We start from the raw sequence: 17,098 nt of genomic DNA, 5'->3' as shown, positions 1-17,098 counted from the left end.
AAGCAAAAATAAAAATTAAGGCTATTTTTTATATATAATATTCATATGGGCAAAAGAGAGACTAATCAATTTATCCATTTAATTTATTTCTATTTTCCAAATAGACATTTTAGTAAAATGTTCTACCTTAGTGCATAGATGTGATTAAAATATTTGAATTTTATCAAATTTATGGGCAATTTTTAAATTTTAATCCATTACATGGAACCAGCCTCAGTCAACACTTCCACATACTGACATTAGTGTTGTTTAAATTTCTATTTGCTCTAGAAGTTCTTGGGGATTTGACTAATATTTTAAGGGTTTTGGATTAGGTTTTATGTGGTTTTATGTGGATTATATATTTCTCACTTCATTCTAACAATAACAACAACAAAAACAAACAAACACACATTGTTAAGTAGGCTGTATGATTCACCACGTGGAGGAATAAGAAAGTTGAAGTTTGGAGATGAAGAATTGTGTCCCAAATGACACAAGTACTAGAAGAAAGAGCTGGGAGTCAAACCCCAAAGCCTTTCCATACTCCAATACGAAATTCACTGCTTCACCATAGGAAAAACAGGATTAAGCATGGTTGCCTTTCTTCTCCCTTTGAAGAATGCTGATGAGTTAGTGATTCTTGAAATACTCTGAAGATACAGAGTCTAACATAGGAAAGCCTGTCCTTTATTACTCAACCTATACTGAACTAGTCACACAGCAAACCTGATTTCTATTTGTTAGTCAGTTGACCCTCAGAAAATTACTGACCTTGCTCCAGTTTCCTCATCTATAAAATGGGGGAGACACTAATAAGTAATGGAATTGTTGTGAGGGTCAAATAAATTAGTCTTGGTTAAAATCACTTAGAATAGTGCCTGCTGCATAATAAATACTATGTAAATATGTATTAATAATAAATCATCTTTAAAATCTATAAGAGTATAGTCAATTCATCCAGCACCCATTTAGTGTACTACACTAAATGGGTGCTAGATGAATTTTGTTTTGTTTACGTCCTTAGGGGACATTTATTTTTCAGTTTTGTCCCTAGGGAACATTTATTTTTCAGTATAAATCACTCAAAGGAAGAACCTTTATGTTTATTCAGAGTAAACAGTAATTAGATGATTTACCCACTGATTGTACTTCCTTACTTTAGTATTCTTACACTCCCATTTTAAATGAAGACACGAGACACAAAGACTCTGCTAATTTTACATAAAGAAATAAAATATATTCAAAAGTAAAATCTACTTATTTTAACATCGAACACTTGTACTGATTTTCCCTGAGTAAATGTAGTATATTGGTTCCCATTGAACATTTTAACATGTCACTGACCCTCTGCTTTGCTGTGTATACCTCTACTGGAAAAGCCAATAAAATGTCAGAGTTCACTGATTTTGCTTTTCTCGGCCACAGCTATGTAGGTTACCCCAAAAAAGTATCATATGCTTTTCAAAGATTCTACCAGAAAGTTCAAGATAGTCAACTGAGCAAAATAGACTACTACTTAGTAATAGGAGGAAAAAAGAAAAAAGAAATATAAAGAAAATGCAGGAGCGATCGCAAAGATTGTAAATCATCTGTTGTTTGACTTTCCTTGATAGACTAATCATGCTGTGTGCAACATGGAGGCCACTAGCAACTTGTGGCTGTTTAAATTAAATTAAACTTAATTAAATTTGAAATTTCATCGCACTAGCCACATTTCTCCGTAGGCACATGTCACTAGTGGCTACAGTAGTGGGCAAAATAGACAGTTCCTATCCTAAACACTGCCTCAGAATTTACATTTTAACAAAATTCCTCAGGTGATCTATAAGCTCAAAGTTTGAGAAGTACTAGCTAATCTATTCAATTATGTATCTTTGGGTTCTCCCTTGTGCAGTACAAACCACTGAATTGATTTGCAAATATAGTGAAATACTGATTTGGGTCTTGGGAGAAAAGACAATATCTAATTACCTGGTATTATCTCTTCTAATAGGGAAAACTTGCAACCTTCTTTGCTAAAAACATTCAAATTTTTATTGGTTTCCTGCAAATTAATCAGCTTTCTTTCCTTTTTTCCCCCAGATCCACAGCCAAGTTTCACAAGGACTAGTAAGAAAATAACCAAAAACTCTAAATGTAGAATCTTTATTCTCGTCTTGCTATTGGTCATTCTGATGTTCAGTTGCATACTATTTATAAGAAAAGATGTGGACTAACTCAAAAATAAGACACATCAAAATGCATGGAAATACATTAAGCGTGTTGAGAAAAGCTGAAGACTGGGAAAATGGTCATTTCACTAAGCAGTTTGGAAGTGTAACATCAACACTGTGTATTTCTGGAACATATTGCCAGGGTTTCTCATGAAGACATTTTCAGATCCCATCCTTTATATTATTGTATAAAAACTGAGAGAACAAAACTGGTGAGATGCTCAAACCAAAATGAAAAAATTAATGCAATTTTGAAAAATAAATTGCTTTAAAAATGAGAATCTGTGGGACTCAAGAATTTTAAGAAACACTGTCTCACTAGATTGTGACTTCCTCCATGAGACAGTTGTCCTTAAAGACCGTGACTATACCTTCCATGTTTGTATGTCAAATGCTTAGTGTTTGAAACTAGTATAAGCATTCAATAAATATTTAAGTTAAATTCCATTGACTGTTCCTCAAGCCAGGGATGGGAAACAGAGAAGAACTTTCTACTCTACCATTCCTGTTTACTTGAGAGAAACATATTATATCCAATTAAGCATTTGATTATGTTCAAGTATCTCATTTTAATATGAACTTAGTTGCCCTGAGCAAAAATTTAAAACTATTCTTATTTCAGAAAAAGAAGTGAAATAGAATCATCTAGACCAAACCTCCTACATCAAATTAAATGATAGTTTCCACTATCTGCATTCATGAAATAAACTGTTGAACAGTTCTGTTGATCTTTTTTCTGTCAGATATATAAACCTCACTGAAAGATTGTCTCTTTGTTGTGGCTCCTTCTTTTGCTGAATTTAATGAAGCACAAAGCTGAGAAAAAAATTTTTTTTCAAATTTATGATTCTGTCTCTTTTGTCACACATTTCTTTTTCCCTGTATAACAAAAATATTAAGGAATTCATTATTGTAAAGGCAATGTTCTGATTTTTTGGCAGGAGAAATGAGCCTTCTAATACAAACTCGATTTTCACTATTTCTGATATTTCAGTTGTTCTAATATAATAATATGTGGGTATTAGCAGTAATTCAATTTGTACTGGTGGAAAGCATGACTGCTGGGCATGCAGAAATGTTAAGCATAAGGCCAAATGTCACTTTCAAGACAAGATCTTGATGAATCATCATTGATCATTCTGTTATTGATGTTTTCCCCTGATGTATATGGTGATTTCTCTCCATTGACTTTCTCCATGACCTTGGACCATTCACAATTGCTCTAATTCAGTTTCCTCATCTCAAAAGGAGTGGAGGATAAAATGGACAAGGAAATGATGAAGACATCATTGGACCAACCACATACAGATGGGGGAAAGTGAACACAGCCAATTTCTTGAAAACACTCCACGAATACCAAGCTTTATTTACTACTCAGGTTTCAGACAGATATCAATCACATCACCAGGCTCATGTGCTATCTTATTATTCTTGAAAAAATATAACTCAGAAGTTAAGCACAAATGGAAATCTGTCTAAAAAGAGCAACAATGGACATTAGTAGACTCAACTCTCAGTTCGCTTAAACAGATTATCCTTGGCAAATCTTGCCAGCAAAACAATATTCCACTCCACTGCTTATTTTGTTAACAGCTCCCATCTATTTACTCTTAACTTGGCATGTAGCTTGCATTCAAGCTCTAAAGTCATTTAGAAATGCGAGATTCATAAACTGTTGCAGATAGAAGAGCCTTTAAAAATCAACTAGGCCTATTGTCAGTCTGAATGACTCTGGAAGCTTGAACAATCCCTGTAATGTGGAACTCACTAATTCCTGAGGCAACTATTCTCTTTGGAGCAAATCCTTGCTCTAGGAAGAAGAAAATAATAGTTGTGGTTTAGCTATGTTTTTATGCCGGCCTGATACATAAACTCTCCTTTCCCAGCCTAGAGTGGGTTGCCAGAGGAGTTGAGAGCATTTAAGTAAAGACATGAACAGTTTCCTATTTAGATTGCTTTGACAAATAAAAGCCCAACCTTCAAGACAGAGTAAATAAAATTTTCATAATATCATAAACAACCACTTATTAATGAAAACACTTTTTTTAAAAACCAATATAAAAGATTATTATAGACACCATCTGTGAGCTAGCCAGATTGTAGTGTCATACTGCCACTTTTTACGTGCCTTCAGACACCACCTATAAGACAAAGCATGAGCATGTAGCAAGAAATTAATCTTCTCTTCTTTCCCTGGCCCCCATTAAAGTTAGCTCTAGTTAATAATACATACACAAATCCTTGTTCTATTTTCAATGCTAATACTTCTTTCCTTCCATTAATTGGCATACTTTATTTTCAGAAGACTATTTTACTCTTGTTATTGCAACTTCTTTGAAACTCTTTTACCCTTTAACTCATTGCCACCTGACTTTTATTCTCACTACTATGCTAATACTACTCTTTTAAGATCACCAATCAATTCCTAAATGACAAATCCAAAGATCATTTTTGCAGATCTTAATCCAACAGACCTCAATGATGCATGTAATTCTATCGATTGTTGGCTTTGTCTCGAACCTCCTCTTGGTGCCTGTTATCTATCTACCCTCAACTTCTCATATTATTCTGCCTCTCTATTAAGGGTTGGTACTCTCCAAGGAGTCAGCTTTGGCAATTTTCTCTTTTACTGCATGTGCTCTCCCTGAGAAGTTCCATCTATTATGAGTTTTCACTGTTGCCTACATACTACTATCCCTGAACTCTCCCATAAGCTTCAGGCTCGTTTGCCCCATGAAGGGAATGACATATGAGATTATATCTAAATAATGAATAAGGATGAGTGAGGAGACATGGGTGGAAAGATATCTGGATGGGAAAAGAACATTACAAGAAGATAGAAAAGCACACTGAGAAGATTGGAGGCAGTAAAAAAGGTGGTATATCCAAGGAAATAAATAAAGATCAGTGTCGCTGAAGCATAGATAGAAAACAAGTATAATTGAGAAACCTGGATGGTGAGATAGAAGAGCTTGGTCATATAAGGCTTTGTAATCCATGTAATGGAATTTGGACTTTATTCTTAGGGTAATAGAAAATAAGAGCAATGAAAGGAATTGCATGATCATATTTGCATGTTTTAAAAAGATCACAAAGTTAATATAGGATTGGATTGAGGGGGAAAAGGTATCATCTAGGGAGCATTCAGAGGTCCATTCAAGCGATGATGAGGGGGTGAGTCTAAGAGAGTGATAGGACAGAAAGGATAGATTCAGATCTTACGTACTTACTAAGTAAAATGGGTAAAATTTCATGTTGACCTCACTTGTGAGAGAAAGGAGAGAAAGAAATCAAGAAACTTTTATCTAGGATTCTAAGTAGGGCACCTTGACAGGCTGGCACCTTTCACTCACAGGGTAAGCTGGGAAAGAGGGCAAATTTGAGGCACAAAAAAAAATGAGTTCCATTTTCAACATAAATATCAAGCTATCTTCTGCACATCGTCTCCATATGCTTATCCCACAGGCACCTCAAAATAAGTAAGTCTAAACTTCAACAGAGAGTGTTGGAAGGGAAGATTCACCAAAAGGAAAAGGAAATTTAACATGCTATTACTAGAGGAAGGTGGGATGCAAACTGGATTAGCGAAAAATAGTAGCTGCCTTTCTCATTTTCCTCTCAAAAACCACCATCCCTCCTCTAGTTCAGTCCTTTATCCTCTGTGGGCCGAAGTATTTTTTTACCTTTCCTACATGTATCATTAGTTTCTTTCTGAGAATACAGCCTTTACATTGCCATGAAACTGGTCTTCCTATAGAACGACTTCGACGCGTTACCCCGGTGTCCCCAAATCTTAACCAACTCCCCACTGTCTGCTAAATGATATCCAAATTCCTCAGGCCCTTCGTGATCTGTCTTCATCCTTACTTTTCCAGATTAACTTAGCCAAATTTCCCTACGGAAAACCCTTACAAGGCCATCGCAGTTTGGCAGTCCATCCAAGAAGCTTTGAGGCTTTTCTACTTCCATGTTGCATTCCATTTTATCCACCTGCAATGCCTGTTGACATTCTAGCCATCCTTTGAACTCTAGTTAAGATGTGAACATGCATCTATGAAGCCTACCTAAATCTCTCCCCGCAGAAGTAAGGGTGCTCTCTCACAGTTCTAGTACAAACACATCAGGTAATTCATTCAGGCTAGAACCATTATATAGATAGACAATGGAAAGAGGGAGCATTAGATCAGGCAACTAATTATTTATAAGCTTTTGACTTACTTCAAACAATCTACTGTTTACTGGTGATGATTTTGAACCGCTGTGTGCCCCTGAAAGGCAACAAAGGTGGAGAAATTCTCCCACTTTCCTATATTCTGGGAGCAAATCGCAAAAGATCACCTTCCCTACCATGTTTCCCTGAAAATAAGACCTAGCCGGACAATCAGCTCTAATGCATCTTTAGGAGGAATAATTAATATAAGACCCAGTCTTATTTTACTATAAGACCTGGTATAATATAATATAATATTATAATATAATATAATATAATATAATATAATATAATATAATATAATATAATATAATATATAATATAATATAATATATAATATTAGTATAATACTGGGTCTCATATTAATTTTTGCTCCAAAAGACACATTAGAGCTGATTGTCTGGCTAGGTCTTATTTTCAGGGAAACAGAGTTGCATATTCCAAGATAAAATCAATCTCCATACTTTCTCAGGAACTCAAATGAGACCCAATTCCACACTTCCTTATGACTCTTTCATTTACTTGCCTTTATAAAACTCCAGTTTTCTCTCTTCTTTGAGGCATTTCTCATTAATGAATCGTATCCCGATTGTAATCGCCTAAATAAAATCATCTGTTTCTTTGTCCTGTGCATTTCATCTTTCATACTGGTTTGTTTTGAGACTGAATATATGAAAGGACAATGACCAGACCTTACATAAAAATAGAACTTTGACCCACAACCTATAGCAACCTGCCGAGGAACCAACCCATTATGAGCAATAATCAAACCAGGAAGCCAGCCCACTGTAAGTCAGACTTCTAGGGAGTCTAACTGCATTGCTAGCAACAAGTGAGAAAGCCAAACAATAACCCCTGTAGCTATTGGCCCCAAACGTCCAGGACTTTATTAATGACCAATAGTTTCCCTTCGGTGTTTTTTGTTTGTTTGTTTGTTTGTTTGTTTGTTTAATCCCTGCTTCCAATTTAGGACCAACAAAAGAAAGCCAAATATGCATCTCTAACTCATCATGAAGATGCCCTGTTTCTAGTTGGCCCACCTACCCCAGACCGACAGCCTCCAATCAGGATGCTCCTGAAGTCTTCCCTTTTTTCCGTTATTAAGCTTTCCCACTCCTCTGCCTGCCCGTCTTTGCCAAAACGCAAGTAACTGTGGCTGAATCTCATACTATAGCAAGCTCAGAATAAATAGTCTTTGCTTCTTCTCACTTGGTTGGTCTTCGTTTATTTCCATAGTTTCACAGAATTATACCAGTGAATTTCTAAATCTCTTTGTATAAATAATATTGTCACATAGCATGAGTGGTATCAAAATTATTTCACTGCAGATTTTCCATAAATGGTAAAGCATTTGCTCCTGCTTTTTCTGCATGTATATTTATCAGATATCTTTATTTTAACACATTGCTTTTAAAGATATAAAATGAGTTGATTAATAAATATGATTGGAAATTGGAACCAGTAGCTAGTTTATTTGATTCTCTTATTTTAAATATTTACCAACATCTAGTTGCTTATTTTCAATAAATGTTTGGCAGGACATCTTTTTTACTCAGTCATAATGCAGCATTTTTCAGCAAAATTCACATATTATGCCATTTTATTTTCAGCATATTAATGATTTAATAAAGAACACACGCTACTTTAAATCCTCACCAAGACTCCAGATATTTGCATTCAACTGTTTTCCATAAAGGTGTCTATGGAGAAAAGTCACTGATTTGTGACATTCTCAAGGACGTGCCTTGGTTGAACAGTTTCAGACATATTCTGTTTTTTATTCTACCTAATAGTATTTCAAACTGTGCAAGATAAATTCTTGTCATCTGGGGAAGAACATTCATTGTTATTGCTTCCTTCTTTTTCTCCTACTGTGACAGTTCTGCCTGTTGTCCTCAGATGGAAGAGGAAATGATAATAGGAATAATAATCCATGTCATGCTAGGAGAAGCAGCATCTGTTAAAACCCCTCCAGCTTTTTTGCAGTTCTAGCATGAGAGGAATATATACATCAATTATCATGTGCTTATTTTCATCTTGCAAGTAGTAACAGGACTTTGGTTAAAACTTCAGAATCTAATGAATTGATTAAGGGTAGGAGTGATTATATGACAAATTATGTAAAATTTTATTATTTCCATTGTTTATCTAGTTCTAAGAAAAATGACAACAGAAAGCGTTTGCCTTTTGCACTTCTAGCCCATCTCATTTCCAACAGGTTGCTGTTTTGTGAAATTGATTTAACCTCAAGTTGTTTTGAGTGTTAAGGTCGGAAAGGCAATAGAAAGACAGTTTTTGACAATTGCTTGAAGTAGACATGAGAATGAACTTGGACATTTTTCTATTGCCGTATAAGTATATGTCACGGGAGAAATGTCAGCCAAAGTCTCTGGCACAGAAGAGGCAATAATGTGCATCTCTAGATGAATCTGAGAACCCACACTTAACACCCAAATGTAAGCAGAGAGGTTAGTGCTCGTGAACCTTATCAAGTAAGGGGCACCGCTATCCAAACCAGCTGCTCCATGAAATCAGAGTCCTAATTATTATTATTATTATTTTTAAGTCATTTCAAAAAACATTCATCAACCAGCAAAATGAAATAAATCAACTCAAATTTGGTCCTTAGATCAAATCTGAGGTCAGATTTGGATTTTTGGATGTACATCACTGTTGTCATCAGAATCCTTTTAATTATTAAGCACATTCTGTCAAATTGTGTACAAACACTTTGAACCCGGTGCCAGTTCTCTGTGTTTTTATACTCTAAATTAAAGAATGACAGCTTTACAGGAACACAAGGCACAGAATATATTGTTTCTGATGGACCTTGCCAAGCAATTCAAGTGAATAAAATTCTAAAATAATTAGAATGGTTACTTTTTAATGGGTACAGTTTCAGTTTTGCAAGACGAAAAGAGTTCTGGGAATTGGGGGTTACACAACAATGTGACCGGACTAACCTGAACTGTACACTTAAATGATTCATGTGGTAAATTTTGTATAGTTTTCCATAATTAAAAACAAAATAATAAAATAATTTGAATGGGGTATTTAATAACTACTAGCTTAATAAAGTCCCTGAATAGACCCTCCCCCTCTATGTGTAAAAATGGTCACATGAGCCCATCATATCTAAATGTATTGCTACTATTAACTTTCATTCATCTCTAAAATCATCTCCACTTCATTCCCAATCTCCAATTAAATGACCTATTGAACTGACATTCCTAGGTTGCCCAGCAATCACGGGCAAACTACTTTTCATCTCGATCAGGTAAGGATTTCTCTTGTTTTAGGAATTTCTCATAAGAAATATTTTTATGAGAAGTTCCTGGGTTATTGATGAGAAAGAAAAAGAAGTAGCAATGAAAACACGAGAGCAGGGTAGGACAGACTTAATAAACAGCTGAAAAGCCTGGTTTATGCTTAAGCATTGCTTCTTTTCATCCTGGTTTTAGGCTTACCTAAGAAAGAAGCCTCATTAGAAAGTTTTGTTTCCCCATAGAGTTTAAACTGCCCTGGGAGACTGAGCTCTGTGTTTTTAATCCAGAAAAGACAGAAGGAGGGCAGATACATAGGAAAATCAGGCTATTCTACGGACGTTCTAACTCTGATTTTTCTTCAAATTATGCTATTTCTATTTTATGATGACTTATGTTTTAAAAAGCCCATTAGCATCTATTATCTCAATTAATTTCATTGTCTTTACCACAATTCTCAATAGATACTACTGTCTTTATCTCATAGATAAGTAAGTTATTTTCAGAAGAGTTTCTTGCCTGGATTCAAAGAGGTAGGGAGTGGCCGAGAATCTACCTGAAATCTTTTAATGTCCAATCTGCTTTATTTTTCACTCTGCCTACAGTAACACATGCTATTGTAGTCTTTATTTAGCATTTCCCAAAAGGTACAAAAGTACCTGTTCCTTAGTATTGATCATTTATTTGCCATGAAGGAAAAATGTCTCCAGTGGCAAGAGTGATTGCTATGTCCAAACAGATACAATAACGGGATTTGCTGTGTCCAGGTAACCGTCCACTCAACAACCATAAATAAACGATGAGTTATTATAAGCATGCAGGGTCAATTTTCCAGAACCTAAATGCAAACATTGTAGTTAGGTCTGGCTTTGACTTAGAACTGGAATTGGAAAGCTAAAAGAAATCTTGAAGTCCCCTGTCCCAACTCTGCCTATGGGACCAAAGCATGCTGTATTTTTAGGTTTTCTATATATATCACTATGCGCCACTCTCCCATAACTCCTAAAATGGCCATTCAAAAATGCAACCTCGGTCCCAACATCAACTTACAAGTCCAGTGTTCTCAAATAAGAGACCTATGCTTGTCGTGTTCAAATGTTCAGTTTTTAGGAGAGAGAAATCCAGAGAATCAACTCAAGTCAAGACTCTACAACTGATTTGCCATGCATCCACTATAATGATCAAAGTAGATGCTTTACTCTTTGGCAAGTGAATAAAACGAGTGTGCCTTCTGGGCTATGGTCTAGTTTAGCATCTGTGTATCAGTTTAGATCAAAGTATGGCTTGCTCTTAAAAAATAAAGGAAAAACCCAACGTTTCATTATTATAGGCAGTGCTATACTGAGTATCAGAAAATGCAATTTAAAGTGAAAGTCTAATGAACATTCATCAGACTGGCAAAAATTTAAAAGTTGCGAAATATCACGCAGGCAGGTAGATGGGAAAACAGGAATCTTAAATGATGGGTCATTCACATTAGTGAGAAATTTGGCTGTATCTATAAAAATAGGCATTGTGTTTCAATATGATCCCAAAATACTCCTTCTAATTGTATTCTCCTAGCAAAACTCTTGCCGTGTGCAGTCCATACGAACTAGAAAAATCCATGTAAAATCTGCCGTAATAGTGCTTCTGGGAGGCAGAGAGAACTTTGAAACTCCAGAAGGAAGCAAGTTGGACATCAGCTATTACATTTTACATCTTTTATATGTGGAATAGTTGGAGATTAAAATAATAAAATATTAACACTCATGAACTCTGGCTGGAGAACATAAGATTGTTCATCTATTCCCTATACATTTTTACATTTTGTAAGCTTTATAATAAAAATACATAAGAAAATGCAGAGAACATAACCTTTTCTGTTTTTGAAAGTAAAAAGGAAACGTATTTTCGCACACAACATGTCAATCATTTCCCAAGGATTGTGCCCACCCCTCAAACCTTGGGCTCCACCATTTTTCTCACCACCTGAGACTTCAATGTGGAAATGAGAAGCCTGAGGAAGGAGAACCTGCACAGAATCCATTCTGCTTGCTTCATTTTTGGTAGTAGGAAGTAATCTCTAAGGCAGAAGTGGCAGAAGTGGCATTGGTGCTGGCAGAATTTACAGGTGTCATAAAGGAAAGTTGCTGACTGCAGAAGAAACAATTGCATCTAGCCTTTGGTTGGGTAAGGAGCAGTAGCAACAGCAGTCTCCCTATCAGATAGTTCTGTGGTGTGGTTTTAACATGATTTTTGGAAACCTAACTTCACATTAGTGCTCTACTCTCAAAATTCTGTGAGCCACTCAACATCTACTTAAACCATTTGCACTGTCAAATGTAATATAGATTCAGAAAAATGAACATCAAATTATAGCTTAATGAAATATTATAAGAGTAATCTTAGTAATCACTACCCAGGGTAATAGTAGCACTTGTCATGTACCCTAGAAGCCAATCACTACCCCTCTTTCCTCCTTTCAAGTAACCACTAATCTGACTTGTAAAGTAATTTGTTTCTCAAATTTCTTTATAGATTTTTTGTTTGTTTCTGGAGTGTGCATCTCTAAATAGTATAGTTTATCTGTTTTTTATCTCTTTTCTCTATTTAAAATTAATTTTATTGGGGTACATTGGTTAATAACATTAAATAAGTTTTAGGTGTACAAGATCAACATTTGACATCTGTGTACTCTATTGCATGTTCACCACCCAAAATAAAAAATCTCTTTTAAATCTCCTCTCTTTCTCTCTCTTTCTCTCTCTCTCCTTCCCTCTGCCTCTATCTCATTTTCTCTCTGTTTCTTTGCCTTCCCTCCTTTCCTTAGAATGTATGTGTTAGCTAACCATCTGATTTAGTCTGTAGAGTTTCCCACAATATGTGTTTTGCTGATTGTATTCCATGATATAGTTTCACCTGTTACACATTCCCTTATTTCCTACAAATTCAAAGTTACATACAAAGAATTGGTCATGTTCTGATTTGATGGTTGCTTTTAGGAATGACTTCATATGGGGGGTTGTGATCCATCAGAGGGCACATTGAGTTACCTCTCATTTTATGAGTTTACCAGCTGTCGGTTCTCAAAACCTGTTAGGAGTTACAAAACAGTGATATTCTAATTTAGTCATTGATTCTTTAATTATTAGCCGGAATACATCTACCGAGACATTTCTCTGTATCTATATAGTTACCCAGCAAAACAGCTCATAAAAGATAATGCTTAGATCTTTTCCTTTGTTATTTACCAGCGTTCAAAATACTGATTTGGTTTCCTATCATATCATTTTGATATTTAAACATATTTGATGTTTTAAAAAACATTAGAGCTATTACACTTACTGACATACAAGTTATTGTACCTTTGGACACTGGACCCTCTCCAAGTTGATTCCTAAGTCCTTTAGCTCTGACCCTTGTGGTCTCTGATAGCGTCACTGGCATTTGCAGTGAGAAGCTGTCTCAGGATTATCTTGAACACTTTTGACCCAGACTCCTGGAAGCAGACATTTCTCCAAGATGCATTTATTTGTTTTAAGAGGGGAATTATATTTACTAAGTGCCATCTGGTCTCTTGGGCTGGTCATTGATGTTAAGCTAGTCATTACTTTGTCTTTTGAGTGGGCAGGATGAGAACACACCCACATACTTTAAAGAGGAAACACCTCATAACTTCACAATAATACTTTTAATTCCATTTTAGAATGTCAGGATGTTGACTTCAGCTTGTCTATTTTATATTTGTATCTCATATCTCTTCTCTAAAAAGCTGGTTTTTAAGATTACTAAGGAAGAGAAGTAAAATGGCACAAAATCATATATTTGCTCTATTGCACATTACATTCACAACAACCTCAGAATACAATACCAATATTAACATCACCAGTCAAAGTGATTACTGAAAGCAGTGAAATATTTTTGCATCTATTTTCCCCATTCTCTCTCAATTTCTGAATATTTACATGGTCAGAGCACATACATAGACATTACATACTATACTCTTTCCTTTGTAGTCCTTATTTAGTACTGGTTGCATGAGCAAATATATCATTAATATTCAGCCCCCATCTTTATGCCAATGTCTCTTGTCATTTTGTTTGACGCTCAATGTTTTACTATTCTAGTAAAATCCATGGGAGGGGCTTAGAGGAATATTATTTCTTGAATTTTTGAATTCAGATAAGAGTTTGCATGTGGCTTTTATATTGGAATGTCAGTCTGGCTTATTTTAACCTTTGACTCACATTTTTGCAGTGGCCTCTTCCCCTAACCCCTGCTCTTTGGAACCACTGATTCACTCCTACGGTTGATTTTGCCTTAGGAGTCTGGATTCTTTCACAGAGCATACTGCAATTGAAACCCACCCCTGTTTTTGTCAACACTGAATCCTGGACCTTCTCAGGAATCCTGCCCCTTTAGTGTTTTGAGATCCTAAAGAGTCTAGGCCAAAACCCATTTCCAACCCCTCCCCAGGGGTATAGGATGATTCCCTTTCACTCTTGCCTCAGATGCAATTAGTTTTTTTCCCTATTCCCTGCAGGACTACAGGTGTGTGGCCCTTCCACTAGAAGCTCGTGGGTTGTGTTCTTTGAGGGAGCAGAAGCCAAGTGGGCATGTGCCCGCATTCAGAGCCTTCCCATGATGGGTTCTTCCTTCTCTCCCACTCCGCCCTGAGCGCCAGTGGCTTCCAGCGGAGCCGGAGGGGAGGTGTGAATTTCTCTCATAAAGACCCCTTGGTTGTATACCCTCATAATAGCCTCCACACTGCCTTTATCCATTCCAAAAACTTTTTCCTTGAATTTCTTCTCATGACTTGCATGGAGGCCCTGCCTTCCTCCCACTGCCACACATCAATGGTGCTCACATCCTGTTTAGCCTTGGAGGTTCCCGTCTTTCCTAAGAATTCAGGCTAACTGGTTGCACTGCACCCTCAGCTCTTTAATAGGCTCAAGAAAAGTTATGACATTGTAAATTATCTGTCTTTTTTTGGTGGTTAGTTGGCAGCCATACACTTTCTAGCGTTCCACACCCTCCATGGAAGCCAGAAGTGTCACTGTCCTAATAAACCTCTTTTCTGTGTATTCAGCCAGAGTTAACTTTTGTGGGAATATACTGAAGAATCATGATAAATGGAATGAAAAAACTAAAAAGATTATCAAAATGAATAGCAGGTGAATTCTAGGTTCAGTTAAATCTGAAGTGATCGATGTTAAAAATAACTCATGAACTATCGCTACGCCTCACACTAGCCATGTTTTGTAATTTTTCACAATTACCTAATCAAGTCGCACAGACTTTGACTTCTTATATAGATTTACTATTGAAATGGGTCAAAACAATCTCTGAGTAAAACAATTTGTCAAAAAGAACATCTTTGTTTATTTACAAAAAAAAAAAACAACACTGCAGAAATAATAAATAACAGAACATAGCCAAATTTAACCTTAGTTACATCCTTTATTTTATCCTGATTGCCCTGCAGTTATTCTAAATTGCAGTTTACTTGGTCATAAATTCAATTTTCTTATCAGAACAGAAATGAGGCCGAGCATAGTATCTGAACAAATTACACTGGTCTAAAAAAATTGATATAGGGTGCTTCCCTTTACTTCACGTCTAAGTCTCTTCTTCAAGGTGCTTCACATTTCTGATTACATATTTTCTCTCTTTATGTACCAACACTGAGCTTCAGGAGGGATTAGGACCAAGAATTGGGAGTTTACCAGGAAACCAGACCTGTCTCTCAGTTCTGCTTCTTTCTGAAAATCTCTCTCCCTTTTCTCTGAGACTAGTTTTCATTGCTTCACTATGTACATGATTAAACATTAACACAACAGAGCCCATAAGTTGACATTTCCTACACTCAAGTAGATAACACAAACAGCAACTGGCATCAAGTTCAATGTTTATGTTTCTTGAGAGAGGATCTAATGGACTTAGCTTGGAATAGCAGCTGACCTCTGGTCTACCACCTATGGCCAAGACGTTAGGGTCATGATTAAGAGTGGGTACTCTGCGGGGAGAAGGCAGTGCAGAAGGAGCAAAACGCTTTCTGTACTTTGTGTTGCCTTAGACCACGTCTCTTTCTACGTATCCATTCCTTTGTGGGCATGGCACTCTGAGCCGACAGAAGAAATGATTTGCAGAAATTAACCTGGTTTAATGTCTTTATCTGATACAAACCTTTTCTTTCTGCAGAAAGAAATTTTGTGTTTCAGTGGAAACTACAGCACACCCTTCTCAGTTATCAGTTTTTAACTGTCTTCATTGTCTTTGTTCATTGTTCATTTGTCAACTCTTTGTTAGTCGTAGTAAGCAGATAGTGATTTTAATTGACTTCCTCCAACCCTGTGGAAATCCAGTATTGTCTCCAATTGCAAATCATCTCAACATCATTTATTCCATCTAAATGTGTTGTCTCCTTTGATTTTTCCTTTGAATAGGTTGAAGAGTTTCCTGGTTCCCTCATATCATGAGGAAAATATCATGTCATAAAAGAGAAATATTTTTGTATCTGTATGAGTTGTGATTTTCTTTTTCTGAACATTATTCTGTCACCAGTATCACATTTCTGAGCTCTCTTTTTACTTGCGTCAGATTTACATTAAGCTAATCATTCTTTTTGTCTGAAGATACTTTATCTTAAAGGAGATACTGCTTTGTGAGTACAGGGTCACAAATTCAAGAACACTTGAATACAATTAGGACTAAAAAAACAAAAAACTAAAATCCTCTCGTGGTTCCAATTTTTTTGTTGAAATTATGGCTAGTGATGTATCCCTCCTTAAGGGACTTGCAACTTTCACTCCTGTGTTCTCAGTCCCTAAACTATTCATAACATCTGTTCAACAAGTGTTTGGTAAATTTAATCATGAATATAAACTTAATAGTAGTTTTCTGTCTACACAGCTTTGAGAAAAAAGAATGTGTCTATTAAATCAGCATATTTAAGCCTAATTTTTATCATATTATGGCTCATAGCACAGTAGGGAGGAAAGACAAATATGGTTAGTTCAATGAAAAAGAACTATATAAACCAATATTAACTTAAAAGTAAGAAAGAAAACTGTGAGAAAAGTCAGAACTACCTGAATCCCTAACACTTAAAGGGGAAGGATGGGGGAACGAGAAGTAGCAGAGTTTGTAAAGAAACAAAACTAAACTTTGCTAGTGTTTCCTCATCATTGACACAGAACTGTGAAAATCAAATGGCAAGAATGACCTGGTATTTCTTCTGTGAGGAAATGGGAAAGAAAGAAGATAGCATGGTCATTTTTTTTGCCTTGATATTTTTAATTTAAATAATGTCTTTCTGTGTATTCTTGATTGTTGTATAGGCATTCCATTTTATTTTATTCCCTAGAAATATTTTTAAATTAAATTCTGAAAATTTTTGTCTCTCCTTTTTGAGAAATCTTCTGTTTAGTTTCTCCCAAGAGAAATGA

This window comes from Rhinolophus sinicus, linkage group LG09, assembly GCF_036562045.2.
Source record: "Rhinolophus sinicus isolate RSC01 linkage group LG09, ASM3656204v1, whole genome shotgun sequence".
Taxonomy (NCBI): domain Eukaryota; kingdom Metazoa; phylum Chordata; class Mammalia; order Chiroptera; family Rhinolophidae; genus Rhinolophus; species Rhinolophus sinicus.
The sequence above is the reverse complement of the archived record's forward strand: the minus strand, read 5'-3'. Positions refer to the sequence as shown.